A 15,728-nucleotide genomic window follows, 5' to 3' on the forward strand; every position below is an offset into this window, starting at 1 on the left:
AAAATAACAACCTTAATAAAAATAATAATAATATCAATAATAATAATCATAATTATGAAAATAATAATAATAATAATAATAATAATAATAATAATAATAATAATAATAATAATAATAATAACAATAATAATAATAATAATAATAATAATAATAATAATAATAATAATAATAATAATAATAATAATAATAATTTGTTATGGAAGCTACCTTTAGTAAACCTCCTAAAAAAATTATCGCGAGCAAGGCTCGAACCCGAGACCTCTCGCTTCCCAACAACCACACTTAACCAGTGAACCATTTAAGTTTTTCTGAATTAAACCCAACTCGTATAAACTTAAACCGATACTTTCTGTTTTCATATTCTTCCTTCTTCTTCATCTCAATCTTACGAATCCAAACTCAACAAAACAAAATCATGAATTACAATATCAGTTTAGAACTTGGAATTGAATCATAAATAATTTGCTTTGAATACTTTTGAAAAAAAAAAATTAAAACATAACAATTGCTATATACCGTCGCTGTTTGAAGATAACAAAAAAAAAAATTGATTTCGTTTTTTAAGGATGTATTAGACAAAGATCATAACACAAAATATATTCCAAATCCATCCTAAAAACTTTCTCAAACATCAATTAAACTAGAAACATAAACATCGATTCGAATTTTGTGATGAACGATTTGGTTAACTTTTTAAAATAAAACTTTGACTTAGAAATTCATGATCAAGATGAGGAATTGGAATCTCAATTTTTGCAAATAGTTTGAATAAAAGAATCCTAATAAAACTGCATTTACAGAATCTTGAATTTTGATTCGAAATTGTAGCTTAAAAAATAATATAGCGATGAACAGAGGAAGAGGATGAAAAACGTTTTCAGCACTTCTCTCTTTTTTTTTAATTTATTTCCAGATTGATAAATGATACTAATTGTAAAGAAAATCAAATGATACTTTTCCAGTTGCGATGATTACTTGTTATTATATAAAGGAGATGTATATGTCGATTCTTAATTTCCACAGATAAGAAAAAGAAGGAAATACAAAACTAAAAAAAATAAAAAATTGATTAGGATTGATAACGTATTTTGTTTGTATTACGCCTTAAATTCAACATGTAACAATCAGGGACAGAATCCAAAAATTATAAAAGGTTGATGTTGAGTTCTAACATATTTTTGTATCTGTCCATGATTTTATTTTATATATTTTATTTATTTATTTATTTATTTTATAATTAATATAAATATCTTACTAATAATACTTTTAATATAAGTAATAAAGATCATGATAGTTATTAATAATAATGTTAATAATGATAACTATAAAGATATAATGATTTTTAGTGATAATGATAACAATAATTCGAGAATAGTAATAATAGTAATGTAACAAATTACATGTATCGATTTTTATATCTAATACTGATAATAATACTAATATTAACATTTAAATTTTTAATGAAAGTAAATATAGTAACTATGTTTTATTTTGTAATCACATGTATTAATATTATATGTTATGAGTTATGTAATGTCATAATATATATACATTGAATATTTAATTTTTATATATATAATAGTATTCATACAATCAATAATTTTGTATCTCAATCATATATATATATATATATATATATATATATATATATATATATATATATATATATATATATATATATATATATATATATATATATATATATATATATATATATATGTATATATATATATATATGTATATATATATATATATGTATATATATATATATACATATATGTATATATATATATATACATATATGTATATATATATATATACATATATGTATATATATATATATATACATATATGTATATACTACTTACATATTTAATTATATTTTAAATATCAGGTAAATATTATTAACAAATACCCTCAATTATAATATTAAATACTTTTGTTAATTTTAACAATTTAATCTACTCTCTTTATTTAAATAGACAGTTTTAAATAACAAGTGTAAGTTTTCTTTAATGACTAAATCACATGATAGTTTCGTTAATATAATTTAATTTATAATATATAATTATTTACATGTTTAGTTATTTATATACACATTTATAATTACTATTAAAGGTTCGTGAATCATCGAATATCGTCATTGGGTAATTTAATATATGAAAATAGTTCAAATTTTTTGATATTTAACCTTACAAACTTTGCTTATCGTATCGAAAACATATAAAGATTAAGTTTAAATTTGGTCAAAAATTTCCGGGTCGTCACAGTACCTACCCGTTAAAGAAATTTCGTCCTGAAATTTGAGTGGGATGGTCATGGATGACAATAAGTATGTTTTCATGTCGCATATGAGTTGATAAATAGAGTTTTATTATCAATGAGTAATATAGATAAAACAATCCGATTATTCGAAGAGCACGAATGAAGATCACAAAAGAGTGAAATGAGATAAGCAGGTTTCTTCAACCTTTCACTAGTCATGGTTGAATTCCAGAATTCAAGGGATTAAATAAAATCTTCGAAATCTAAAAGATTTGATTCTTCGGTGAATAAGGAAATTAAGATTTCTATAATTAAATACGGTGACCTGCCTCGATTACTCTATCTGATATTTCCCTTATAAATTAAACTCTTCCGTTCCATTATTCTGACCATTCCTATACTTTCTTTCTTAGTTCATACATCCAAAAGATTATAAAAATGCTTAATCCCGTTCTATTCCTTGATATTTTCCTAATTATTAATTCTGTCATCCATCTTTTCAATCTTCCACTAGAAAAATCAGTTTACTTCAACTATTACCTTGGGGTGATACTATTCTTAATTATACCGTGTCTTTATATTGCTATTTGTTTTAATGTACATGGTTTGTGATTCTTGTGTTGTTGTCGAGTTTTATATCTTCCCTTATGTTTCGGAGCTCTTTGCCTTTATATTCTCTTCTCGACCTATAGTAAAGTGAGTAACGGTCCAGAATTCGTAAGTATGGAGTTTCGAATGAACTTAATGTTCTAAACAAGAAAGAACGTAATAACACGATTTGATTTGTCAAAATACCAGAATCACTGAAAATAGAACTATCAAAAATATACTTTCTTGATATGTTCAGAAGTTAAGCAGAATAAAAGAGTTATGTAACATGGCACATGATGAAGTTATGATCTGTGAATCATCACGTTCCATTAGAAACTCAGCATGACTTACTGTAATATAATCACGTTGATCAAGTGTCATTATATTATACTAATTCATGCATCAATTTCTTTACATTTCTCCAGAATTCATTCGTAAATTAAACTTAGATTTTACAGAAGTTTTCAATATAATGAAACACAGGAAGTACGAAGAGGTATATAATTTTGGACGAGAATATTTATGAAAATATCCTCCGGAATATCGAAGATATTTATGATGATATTTTGGTACTTCCAAGTTCGATGGTTGATGAAAAAAAATTTCCGCAAGATTTTAACATAACTTCGGAGCAAGATATTCTCTAAAGATTTCAACGAATCCAGAATTATCTAGATTCTTTGAATATAAGGTATGGTCCTTGTATTTGTCCTTGGCCTCCTTCGTAGTTAACTCAATCCGTTTTCCAGTTCCAACTTTTCTGAACTTTTCCAACATACTATTCTTTATTATCAAACTTCTGACGATTAATGTCGTTTTCAGTTACCCACAGTTTCTGCTGCTTCATTCAATTTTTTTTTCAAAGTTCAATGTATTGATTCGTAGGCTGGGTGCTTTTCAAAATTTCAGAATTGAAGATCGTAATTCTAGGAGATAATTGTTATATGTACACATATAACTATTGATGTAGAAAGACTACGAGATTCGAAATACTGATTGCTGATTTCTCGGTAACTGGTCTGGCAATTCTCGTTATAAGATGCGGATAGGGTTTCGATAAGGATAATGATTTTTCGGAAAGTCAAAGATCAACGAAGTTGTTGGTAAGTTTACTGTTAATGTGGTGAGATATAAACGGTTCCCCGGTAACGATGATGAAAGGCAACTTATATATCAAGATTATAATAGAGTTTATTCGAATAAAAAGTCGAAATTGATTTGCTGAAGCTGTGACAAATTTGGCTACTTTGGAAAGGGATTGCAAAGTTATTTTTTTTTTATGATAACAACGCCAAAGGAGCTAGCACAGATACGTGTTAAACGTTTACTCAGGTTCTGAGTGCTTTCAGGTGCATAACCATATGCATAAATCTTTTCTCCCGTAGTTGAAGTGCGGTTGGTTCATCCTCTCGATTGAGGTGTTTTCCAGAATCATGAAAGGTTTGAACGCAGAATATAATTGTCAAGATACAAATGAGGTTTAAGATGAAATCAAGTGGCAAACTTGAAGAAATATTTAGTTTCATATGTTATAATAAATATTTTAATTCATTTTAATTGTCCAATGTTGGTAGTCCTCAGTTGATAGTCCACAGTTAGCAATTCAATAATTCATATATAGTTTAATATATAATATTCAAATTAATTAATACGTATCGTGACCCGTGTACATGTCTCAGACTCAATCACAACTCAAACTATATATATTATTGTAGAATCAACCTCAACCCTGTATAGCTAACTCCAGCATTACTGCTGTGACGACCCGGGAATTTCCGACCAAATTTAAACTTAATCTTTATATGAATTCGACACGATAAGCAAAGTTGTAAAGTTGAGTCTCAAGAATTTTTGAACTATTTTTATGAATTCATTTGCCCTTCGACTGTTCTCGACGATTCACGAACAACTATTTGTAAATAGATAAATATATATTTCAATATATATAGATATGTATATATTTGAAGACTAAATTTAAAATATTATATGCTTTAGTTAACTATGTAAAATAAAAATAAAATATAATATTATTACTAAAATAAATAGATATATATATATATAAAATATATTAAAAATACATATTAAATGATTGTAATACTCGTTTGATGTTTCGATTGTTATTAAGCAAACTAAACAAACTTAGGTAATTTTAAAATAAACAGTGATCCAAAAATGAGTAATATGAATTTTAGGCTTATTAAAAATGTATTTAGGACCTATTTGTTGAATTTTAAAATTTTTTATATTTTACTTGGGGTTGGGAGTGAATAATTAATGTAATTTTTATTTAATAGTTAATGAGCGAATTTTATACCATAATGACTAAAATAGATAAAGACATTTAATTTAAATATTTGAGATTTTTCCGAAAACTTTTTTTCGCCACTTAGAAAACACGAAATCCAGTCCGTGAAAGGAATAGTAGACGACGACTAAGAATTCACAATTTAATTTATATTATAATTATTACTATATTATTATTATTTTCTAATCAATCGATTGCATTGATATTATGAATCTTTGATTGATACTATTTTTTTTTTAACTCTTAGTCTCAATCCCATCCCATAACTAATCAAAATAAATACATATAGAATACTTTATGTTTTCTGTCGGATTCAAGATTCTAATATTTCCACTATCAATATAATATATTAACATATACATAAGCATATATCCTCACACACTAATAAACCCATTACATCATTCGATTAACTGTTTTTCTACTCCATCTATATCACACTCGCCTGCCTTCATTGCCATAATCTGAGAACCACCATCGTTACCACCTCAAATTGTTCTATGATTACTATTGTTTCCTATTTTGATCTATCAAACCCACTTCACTCAAGTAACGAAACCAATCTCCACCTTGCAACCCACCACCTGCGTTTTTGTCGAACACCAAATCTACACCACTACAACTTTACTGCTGCACGTTACTTTTCATTTCTGTTTAAAGAACACGTGAACCCACATAACCTACGAACCACCGTCGCCTTGTAATTGTTATATGCAGCAGGAAAACACCCAACACACCCTCATTTGCAGCCCTTTTTGCTGCTTCTCTTGCCACTGACCTGCTGCTATGTGTCCCTCGATCAACCATGAACAATAATACTGTGAAAAGCAATGAATGAAATTATTCGGACAAAAAAAAAATAACCATGAATTATAATTTAATAAAGATGATTGTGCACGTTCCTTTCTCTTTCCTTTTTGGTGGTCGACATTCTTGAAATAAAGGTAACTCCACATGCCCTACTAATTTGACTAAACACACACTCCTTAATTCTTAACTAATAAATAATTTTAATATATCTCTTCTACTGAATTGATTTTTTTAATAATATTTAGCTAGTTGGTGAAATCAAATAATTAAGTATAGGGACTATTACAATGGACTCCTTTAATATTTAATCAGGCTGCTTCGAATACTTATTGTGTTGTTGTTATTCGTTGATGCAAAGGATGATATTAAGGTAATAAGGACGACGATGAGTCCAAAATATGGATGTGATGATGATAATGATTGATGTCATGTATATGATGAGAATGATGATGATGGGTTTGTGGAACGAAGTAATAATAACGATGTTGATAGTGGATATGATTATGATATTGTTAAATGTTGAAGATATTAATATCAAGTTAATCGATTAGAATATGAAGTATGATTATAATGATGATATTATGATTAAGATGATGATGTTAGTAGTTTAATATGGTAACGATAGGATTGATGATGATATTGATAAAGTGATGATAAACTTATGATTATGATTCTGATATGATTATGATTATAAGATAATCACGAATGTGATTATAGATGGTGGTATTAGGATTGTGATTTTATGTGAGCTATGAAGGAGAAGGCAACAGGTTTACTTGAGTTAAAATGATTTAGAGTAGTAATGATTTTAGAAAAGAGTATGCAGATCAATGGTTTCAGTGTATGGTTGTTTAACTAGGAGGTCTTGGGTTCGAAACTAGGCCACAACATTAATTTTTTGTAATAAACAACAAAAGCTGCTGTTGGGCTTGGCTTGCTGCTGGGCTGAGACTTCCTTTCATGTCGGGCCACGGTTTAAGTTATCTGTGGGTTGAGATTAACCTATAATGTTGGGCCGACTAGTTAAATAAAATTATGTCTCAATTAAATTAGAAAGAAAGAGATGGAGCAATGGTTAGGGGAGTAGTTTGTTATGAGAGGTCGTGGGTTCAATCCTTAGCATGGACGTTTATTTTTTTTAATGCTTATTACATAAAGGTAGCCTTTCTATTATTTTCATTATTAATATTGTTATTATTAATATTATTATTATTATTATTATTATTATTATTATTATTATTATTATTATTATTATTATTATTATTATTATTATTATTATTATAAATATTATAAGTATTATTATTATTATTATTATTATTATTATTAACATTAGTATTGGTATTGTCATTAAGTATTATTATTAGTAGTATTATTAACATTATTATTAGTATTACCATTATTATTATAAGCTAATACAACTTTTTATTAATATTAATTTACCAAATAACAATTAGGTACATAAACTCATATTTAATAGATATAACATATAATTTACTAAAATAACAAATATATCACTAATAATATAAAACTACTTTCGATTTCAATTATATGTGTTAATATAGATATAAATGATATAGGTTCGTGAATCCGAGGCCAATCCTGCATCGTTCAGTTGTTCAATGCCGTCATATGTATTTTTACTACAAAATACAATATTGTGAGTTTCATTACTCCCTTTTTAAATGCGCTTTTATAAATGTTTGATGAAATAGACACAAGTAATTGAAACTACATTCTATGGTTGAAGTATCGAAATCGAATATGCCAATTTTTATTAAGTCTGGTAATCTAAGAATTAGGGAACAGACACCCTAATTGACGCGAATCCTAAAGATAGATCTATCGGGCCCAACAAGCCCCATCCAAAGTACCGGATGCTTTAGTGCTTCGAAATTTATATCATGTTTGAAGGAGGATCCCGGAATGATGGGGATATTCTTATATGCATATTGTGAATGTCGGTTACCAGGTGTTCAATCCATATGAATGATTTTTGTCTCTATGCATGGGACGTATATTTATGAGAAATGAAAATGAAAATCTTGTGGTCTATTAAAATGATGAAATTGATCGATTATGATAAACTAATGAACTCACCAACCTTTTGGTTGACACTTGAAAGCATGTTTATTCTCAGGTATGAAAGAAATCTTCCGCCGTGCATTTGTTCATTTTAGAGATATTACTTGGAATCATTAATGGCATATTTCAAAAGATGTTGCATTCGAGTCGTTGAGTTCATCAAGATTATTATTAAGTCATTTATAGTTGGATATGTTAAGAAGTGGTATGCATGTCGTCAATTGTCGATGAAATGAAAGTTTGTCTTTTAAAAACGAATGCAATGCTTGTAAAATGTATCATATAGAGATCAAGTACCTCGCGATGTAATCAACTATTGTGAGTCGTTTGTAATCAATATGGACTTTGTCCGGATGGATTAGGATGGGTCCTTTCAGTTGGTATCAGAGCGGTGGTCTTAGCGAACCAGGTCTGCATTAGTGTGTCTAACTGATAAGTCGTTAGGATGCATTAGTGAGTCTGGACTCCGACCGTGTCTGCATGTCAAAAGTTTTGCTTATCATTTCGTGTCAAAAATTTCCTGTTTATCATTCTTAGGGAATCACTTACTTATCATTCTTAATCTAGACATGTCTTACTGCCTCTATTGCATAGACAGTGTATAGATAAATTCATATCTTAGCGTATCTGTTATTGTTACCTTTGCCTGACAGCCCCGTAGATTCCTTCGTAACATATGGGATTTTAGTATTGTATATGCATATGTGAATTATGTATTGCAGGGTACTAATCTACATCCTATAACCTGTTTCTTATTGAAAATACTTCATCTGATCGTACGAGATGAATCCCTCAACCAGTTCGAGTCCCTCAAATTTCGATAGCTAATCCGGTAGTTATTCCGACAGCTATTCCGACATGGATGTTCACCTAAGCTCCGAAGGCAACGTCACCAGAATGAATCAACCAATCAATCATCCCCAATTCATCTGATGGGTTCGTAGTCGACTTAACCGATGGAGACGAGAGGAAGGCGATCCTTTCCACCCACCAACCGAATTTACCTCTTGGCAATGAACCTGAAGCACTTACCGGCGAACCAGTCTGAAACACCGTTTTCACCCCCATTTCCCGAATATCTCACCACGATTGTATTCTATCTAAAATTCTAAACCTTATTCATCCACTCGTATCGACCGACAATCATCCCGGAATAATAGAAGAAGTCAACGAACTTCGCGCTCAAGTAATCAATCTGGAGAAAATGGTGCAAAAATTACCAGCTTCAGCAACATCACCAGCACCAACAGTACCATCAATAACAACACCAACACCATTAACAACCCATGCCTCAACGTCTCATTCTATACCTTGAGTACAAATATCATTATACGTACCGTTCTACATCATTTATCTTCGTTCGACATGGCGATTATGTAATCTCTAATGTTTTAGAGATTATATATTCTTGTTCCAACGGTAAATCAAATGAGTTTAATATCATATTGACTCATTAAATCCATGGTTACATCTGAAGAAAATATATATGTAAGTATATTTTCATAAAGATTGTAATTAAAAATACTTTTGTACAAACTGTTAATGGTGAAAATATTTTTAACGGGTAGGTAATACCAGAGGAATATTCAGATTTCACATTAATAAGTTACACTGTACATTCTTCAATTCAGATTCAGCAGTCATTAACAACACTGCTCAAACTCACGCATATACTTATCCGTTCACCAAAGAGCAACTATTTTCATCCAAGTTCAATTTCATATTTGGATTTTGACCTATCAGAATCCAACAAGTGGCATAATGAAGAAAACATTTGACGGAATAAAATTTGTTAGAAACAAACAAATTAACTATGAGAAAATTTTGTTAAGAATCCACGCTAACAAAATCCTAGCTAACTGTTCCTAGCTAACTGATTACATTTTAATTTATCGCAATTTTATTTATCGTCATTTAATTTCTGTTATTTATTTTACGCACTTTAATTATCGGGACACATATACAATGTTTTGACATATCATATCGACCCATCTATATATATATTTCGGAACAACCATAGGCACTCTATATGCAAATGTTGGAGTTAGCTATACAGGGTTGAGGTTGATTCCAAAATATATATATATACTTTGAGTTGTGATCGAGTCTGAGACGTATACGGGTCACGATACATATTAATTAAATCGAATATTATATATTAAACTATATATGAATTATTGGACTATTAACTATGGATTATCAACTGAGGACTATCAACATTGGACAATTAAAATGAATTAAAATATTGATTATAACATATGAAACTAAACAATTCTTCAAGTTTGCCACTCGATTTCATCTTAAACCTCATTGTATCTTGACGATTACAATCTGCGTTCAAACCTTTCATGATTCTTGAAAATACCTCAATCGAGAGGATGAACCAACCGCACTTCATCTACGGAAGGAAAGATTTATGTATATAGTATGCACCTGAAAACACTCAGAACCTGAGTAAACGTTTAACATGTATCTGTGCTAGCTCCTTTGATGTTGTTATTACCGAAAATAACTTTACAATCCCTTTGTAAATTAGCCAATTTTATCACAGCTCCAACAAATCAACATCGACCTTTCATTCGAATAAGTCTTATTATAACCTTGATGTATACAAATGCCCTTTCGTCATTGTTACCGGAAAACCTTTTATATTCCGCCACAATAGCAGTAAACTTACCAAAAACTTCATTGATCTTTGACTTTCCAAAAAATCACTATATTCAGTGAAACCCTATCAGTTACTCATTCACATCTTGTAACGAGAATTGCCATACCAATTACAGGGAATTAGCAATCAGTATTTTGAATCTCGTAGCATTTCTACATCAACATTTATATGTAAACATATAACATTTATCTCTTAGAATTATGATCTTCCATTCTGAAACTCTGAAAAGCACCCAGTCTACAAATCAATACTCCAAATTCTGAAAAAGCTAAATACAGTAGCAAAAACTGTACAAGCTGAATACAGCAGCAAAAACTGTACACGACCTTAACCGTCGAAGGTATAAAGATAAAGAATAGTATGTTGGCAAAGCTCAGAAAAGTTGGAACTGGAAACCGAATAGGGCAAACCATGAAGGAAGCTGATGTCGAACGAGGTGTATATAAAATAGTTATTATTTTACTAGGAAATACTATTAAATACGATACAATTTTACACAAGATATTTATTTATTTATAGAATGGATATACTTAAACCTTGCTACAACACTTATAGGCAGTGTACCTAATCGTACAGTAGTGTAGTTTTTAGTAAGTCCGGTTCGTTCCACAGGGAAATCTTTAAGCAAAGCTCAACGCTATATTAGTTTACTTTTATAAAAATACAAATATATATATAAGTGATATTATTATTATAAAGGGGGGTTTTTACCGTTTAATGACCGGTTTGTCGATTTTAAAACTTTAGTCGCAGTTAAAACCTAATGTAAAATATAAAATAAATACAAGACTTTAAATTAAAGCGTAAAGTAAATAACGATAATGAAATTGCGAATAATAAAAATGCGATAAAATTAAATTGCGATAATTAAAAGTACGATAATTAAAAGTGCGATTAAATAAAATAACAATAAATAAAAGTGTGATAATTAGAAGTGCAATTAAATATAAAATAAAGGAAATTAAATATGAAATAAAAGAATTATGCTTATTTAAACTTCCGTAATCATGATGTTTGACGTGTTGATTTTAGTTTTATGCCCATGGGTTAATTGTCCTTTGTCCTGGATTATTCAATATGTCCGTCTGGTTTTTGTCCATAACAGTCCATCAGTCATAAATATAAATTGCAAGTGTCCTTGTCAAATTATTATTATACCCGAAGATAAATATTCCAACTAATTGGGGATTCGAATTGTAACAAGGTTTTAATACTTTGTTTAATGAATACACCAGGTTATCGACTGCGTGTAAACCAAGGTTTTACTACTTTGTTAACAATTACACCAATTACCCTTGAATGTAATTTCACCCCTGTTTTAATTATTCTAGTGGCTATTAATCCATTCCCGTATCCGGTTAAATGAACGATTATTCGTACATATAAATACCCCGCCCATCGTGTCCGATCGAGTGTATATGGTAATTTATAGGGACGCCCAATTGTAAATCTTTATATTAACATTAACAAACTTTCATTTAGTTAAACAAATATAAAGCCCATTAATAGCCCATAGTCTAGTTTCCACAAGTGTCGTTCTTTTGTCCAAACCCCAATTATGGTACAAAGCCCAATTACCCAATTTTAGTAATTAGCCCAACATCATGATTACTTCGTTTTAAACAAGCATAATAATAACTTAGCTACGAGACATTAATGTAAAAAGGTTGAACATAACTTACAATGATTAAAAATAGCGTAGCGTTACACGGACAGAATTTCGACTTACACCCTTACAACATTCGCTAACATACCCTTATTATTAGAATTATAATTAAAATTAAAATATAAATTATAAATATAAATATATATTACTCGTATATATTGAGTGAGAGATGAAAAATATGATGTTAAATTCGATCAGAATTCGGTTTGCTTTATAGCCAGATTTGGAATTTGGGGCTCCGCGACTCGCGGCAAAAAGCCCTTCAAACTCCGCGAGTCGCGGAGAGGTATTTTCATTTCACACCCTTGGAGTTTCTGGCTGCCGACGGTTTTAATAATATATATATAATATATATATAATTAATATAATTAATTATATATTATATTATATTTATATACATAGTTAACTTGTAATTTTTAGTCCGTTGCGTCGAGCGTTAAGAGTTGACTCTGGTCCCGGTTCCGGTTTTTTGAACGTCCTTGCGTACAATTTAATATCTTGTACTTTGCGTTTTGAATCTTGTACTCTTGTGATTTCGAGACGTTTCTTATCAATAATTGGAACCTTTTTGATTGTCTTTTGTTCTTTTGAGCTTTTTGGTCGTTTGCGTCTTCAAATCGTCGAATCTGTCTTTTGTCTTCACCTTTTATTATTTAAACGAATATCACTTGTAAATAGAACAATTGCAACTAAAAGCTTGTCTTTCTTGAGGAATAATGCTATGAAATATATGTTCGTTTTTAGCATTATCAAATATTCCCACACTTGAGCGTTGCTTGTCCTCAAGCAATATTGTCTTGAAATACTAGAATCACTTCTTTATTCTTCACACTTTGTACATCAGTGATTTCTATACGGCGGTATAAACAATGGTAGTAACGATATGGTTTACAGTCCCACATGACTATAAAAATTTAGATCCATTAAGGAAATTGGATCTTTATGAAAACATTTGATCTTTTGAAAATTAAATCTAGTTTTTACCCTAGATAAGTTTTCCGGAATAACCCTTTACCGGTGTTTGCAAAATATTTTTGTGGGTTTGGTGGGTTTCAGATTTGAAAATTTTAGCTCAAAACTTGCGGTTTTGTGTCACCCACTTGCTAACCTTGTATTTGGAAAGCAACACGTCCAGTTTACTTGTCCCGTATATTACCTTTCGGTAAACTACCGTCCGGTTGTAAAGGAAAGCGTTGAACAAGCAACTGTTAAGGCAATGTCCCGTGACATGCTTTTGATTATGGTCTATAACGTGTCGGACGCAATTACTATCCTTGGTAGGAGCAATAGTAAAGCTCATCCTATGATTTTTCGGTCTGGCACAAGGTTCTGTCTTTGACCATGTTATGCAACCACCGTTCTTACGGTTGACACCCGATTTGGTTCAGGTGACCTGATGAATTCTAGGTGAATTCCTAGGATTTTACGTTCAATGGTAATGAGCGCATTGAAAATGGATTTTCAGAAAACAAATCGGTTTGTATTTTTGATCAAAATATTTTCTCGTTCAAGCTCGAGTTTAGATATCATTGAATTCCATGAGTTTGTAATTCTCAATCTTTAAGGTCAATCTCAAGGATTGAGTAATATCAGGCTTAAAAGCTGATTTTTGATCTTTAAGGAGATTATCCTTTCTGGGGATCTGATTCATTAGTCTTATCCAGCTAATTTGCACGGTGCCTCCCCATTGTACGAGATAAATCCTTCTCATGGTTAGGATAAATCTGACCACTTGGCGACCCTGTTTAATGCTGAGGTCCGTGGATTTCCTGCTGATTTTAGTGATGACTGTTCTAGATTTTTCGTCAACCTACAGCTGGTCTGAACGACAACTTCATGACCTAAATCAAGAAGCGCGTGTCTTTTTCGGAAGACTTTACTTCCTTTTAATGATGGAATTGATTCATCGTGTAGATCCATCTCTTCTTTTCTTTCATCGGGTAAAACAGTTTAGTTTAGTTCAAAGCAAAAGTATTTTCAGTTATTTGTTACAGATATATGTGACATATGTTTAAAATAACTTGGTAAATTTTCCCACACTTGGCTTTTTATTTTTCTTTTTATCGTCCTCTATTCCATTTTAAATGAATTTTAACATTTTAGTTTGTTTCTCAATTTATGTCCTTTCCGAGGTAACAATAATTTCGGTGTTAAAACCTAGTTTTATCGTTCATAAATATGTATAAACATGATTTGAATTCATTTAATTGAAAATTTTGAAAAATTTTACTAGAATTGGGTAGTCAGTATATAAGACTAGGGCTGTTCTTTTTTATCAGAGAGCACTAGATTCTAATACAACTACTGCTTTACTAGTATTTTTAATGGTAACCAAGTGTATAAAGTAAAAATTTTTAAAATCCGAAAGAATTTAACCCCTTCCCACACTTAAGATCTTGCAATGCCCTCATTTGCAAGAAATCAGTAACAATTTAAATTATTGAGGGTGATTTGTGTGAAAATGATTAAATTTTTACCAAAGTTTCCAAATATATTGGCGTTTGTTTGCTGAATGATAAATGGTGCACATCATTTGTTCATTCCGTCTTGTTGTTATTTCACATACATGTTGCATCATTGTCGTCAAAATTACTTGCTTTTGCTGAACTTAATGCCAGTCTTTGAAAACGCGTTGTTTTACCCTGTTGTTTACATAAGATAAACTGCAAACATATATACATATTTTTGAAGTTTGGTTTATTACCCCACATTCAAAAATTATTAAAATCTAAGAATAAAAGTTAGATAAATATAAAAATGATTACAATATTAACAAAAAATATTAAACATATCAATAATTACAAATTACAAAATAAAAAAAAAATAAAATAAGTAAACTAAGGATGATATTGGTACCAATAGGGGTTCCACGCATAACCATAAGTGCTATAGAATGCTTCGGCAGGGTCATACGTAGGATATGGTGGCTGCATCTCTATCGACCAAGGAGGGAAGACGGGTTTCGGTGTAGGAATATAGTTTCTACCTATGTGTTGGCAATGCGCTATGATCTGGTTCTGATGAACTTGCCAATCTTCAAATGCTCTCTGTCTAGCATTTTCGTATTCCTGAGAAGCTATAAACCTATGCATTTCTTGCCCCCCTCCTACATTACCTTGTTCCTGGTTTCTCTCTACCTGTGGATGTCTACCATTGTATCGTACTGCGGCGTTATTTCGCCGCTTCAACACTTTCGCACCATGGTATACATTTAAACCTATAGTGTCGCGGGGTTCCGGCTCTTCTACTAATAATCCCCCCCGACTTATATCCACACCGAGATATTCACCAATCAAAGTAATAAAAATACCACCTCCTATTATGCTATGTGGACGCATCCCTCG

Source organism: Rutidosis leptorrhynchoides, chromosome 3 (assembly GCF_046630445.1).
Source record: "Rutidosis leptorrhynchoides isolate AG116_Rl617_1_P2 chromosome 3, CSIRO_AGI_Rlap_v1, whole genome shotgun sequence".
NCBI lineage: Eukaryota > Viridiplantae > Streptophyta > Magnoliopsida > Asterales > Asteraceae > Rutidosis > Rutidosis leptorrhynchoides.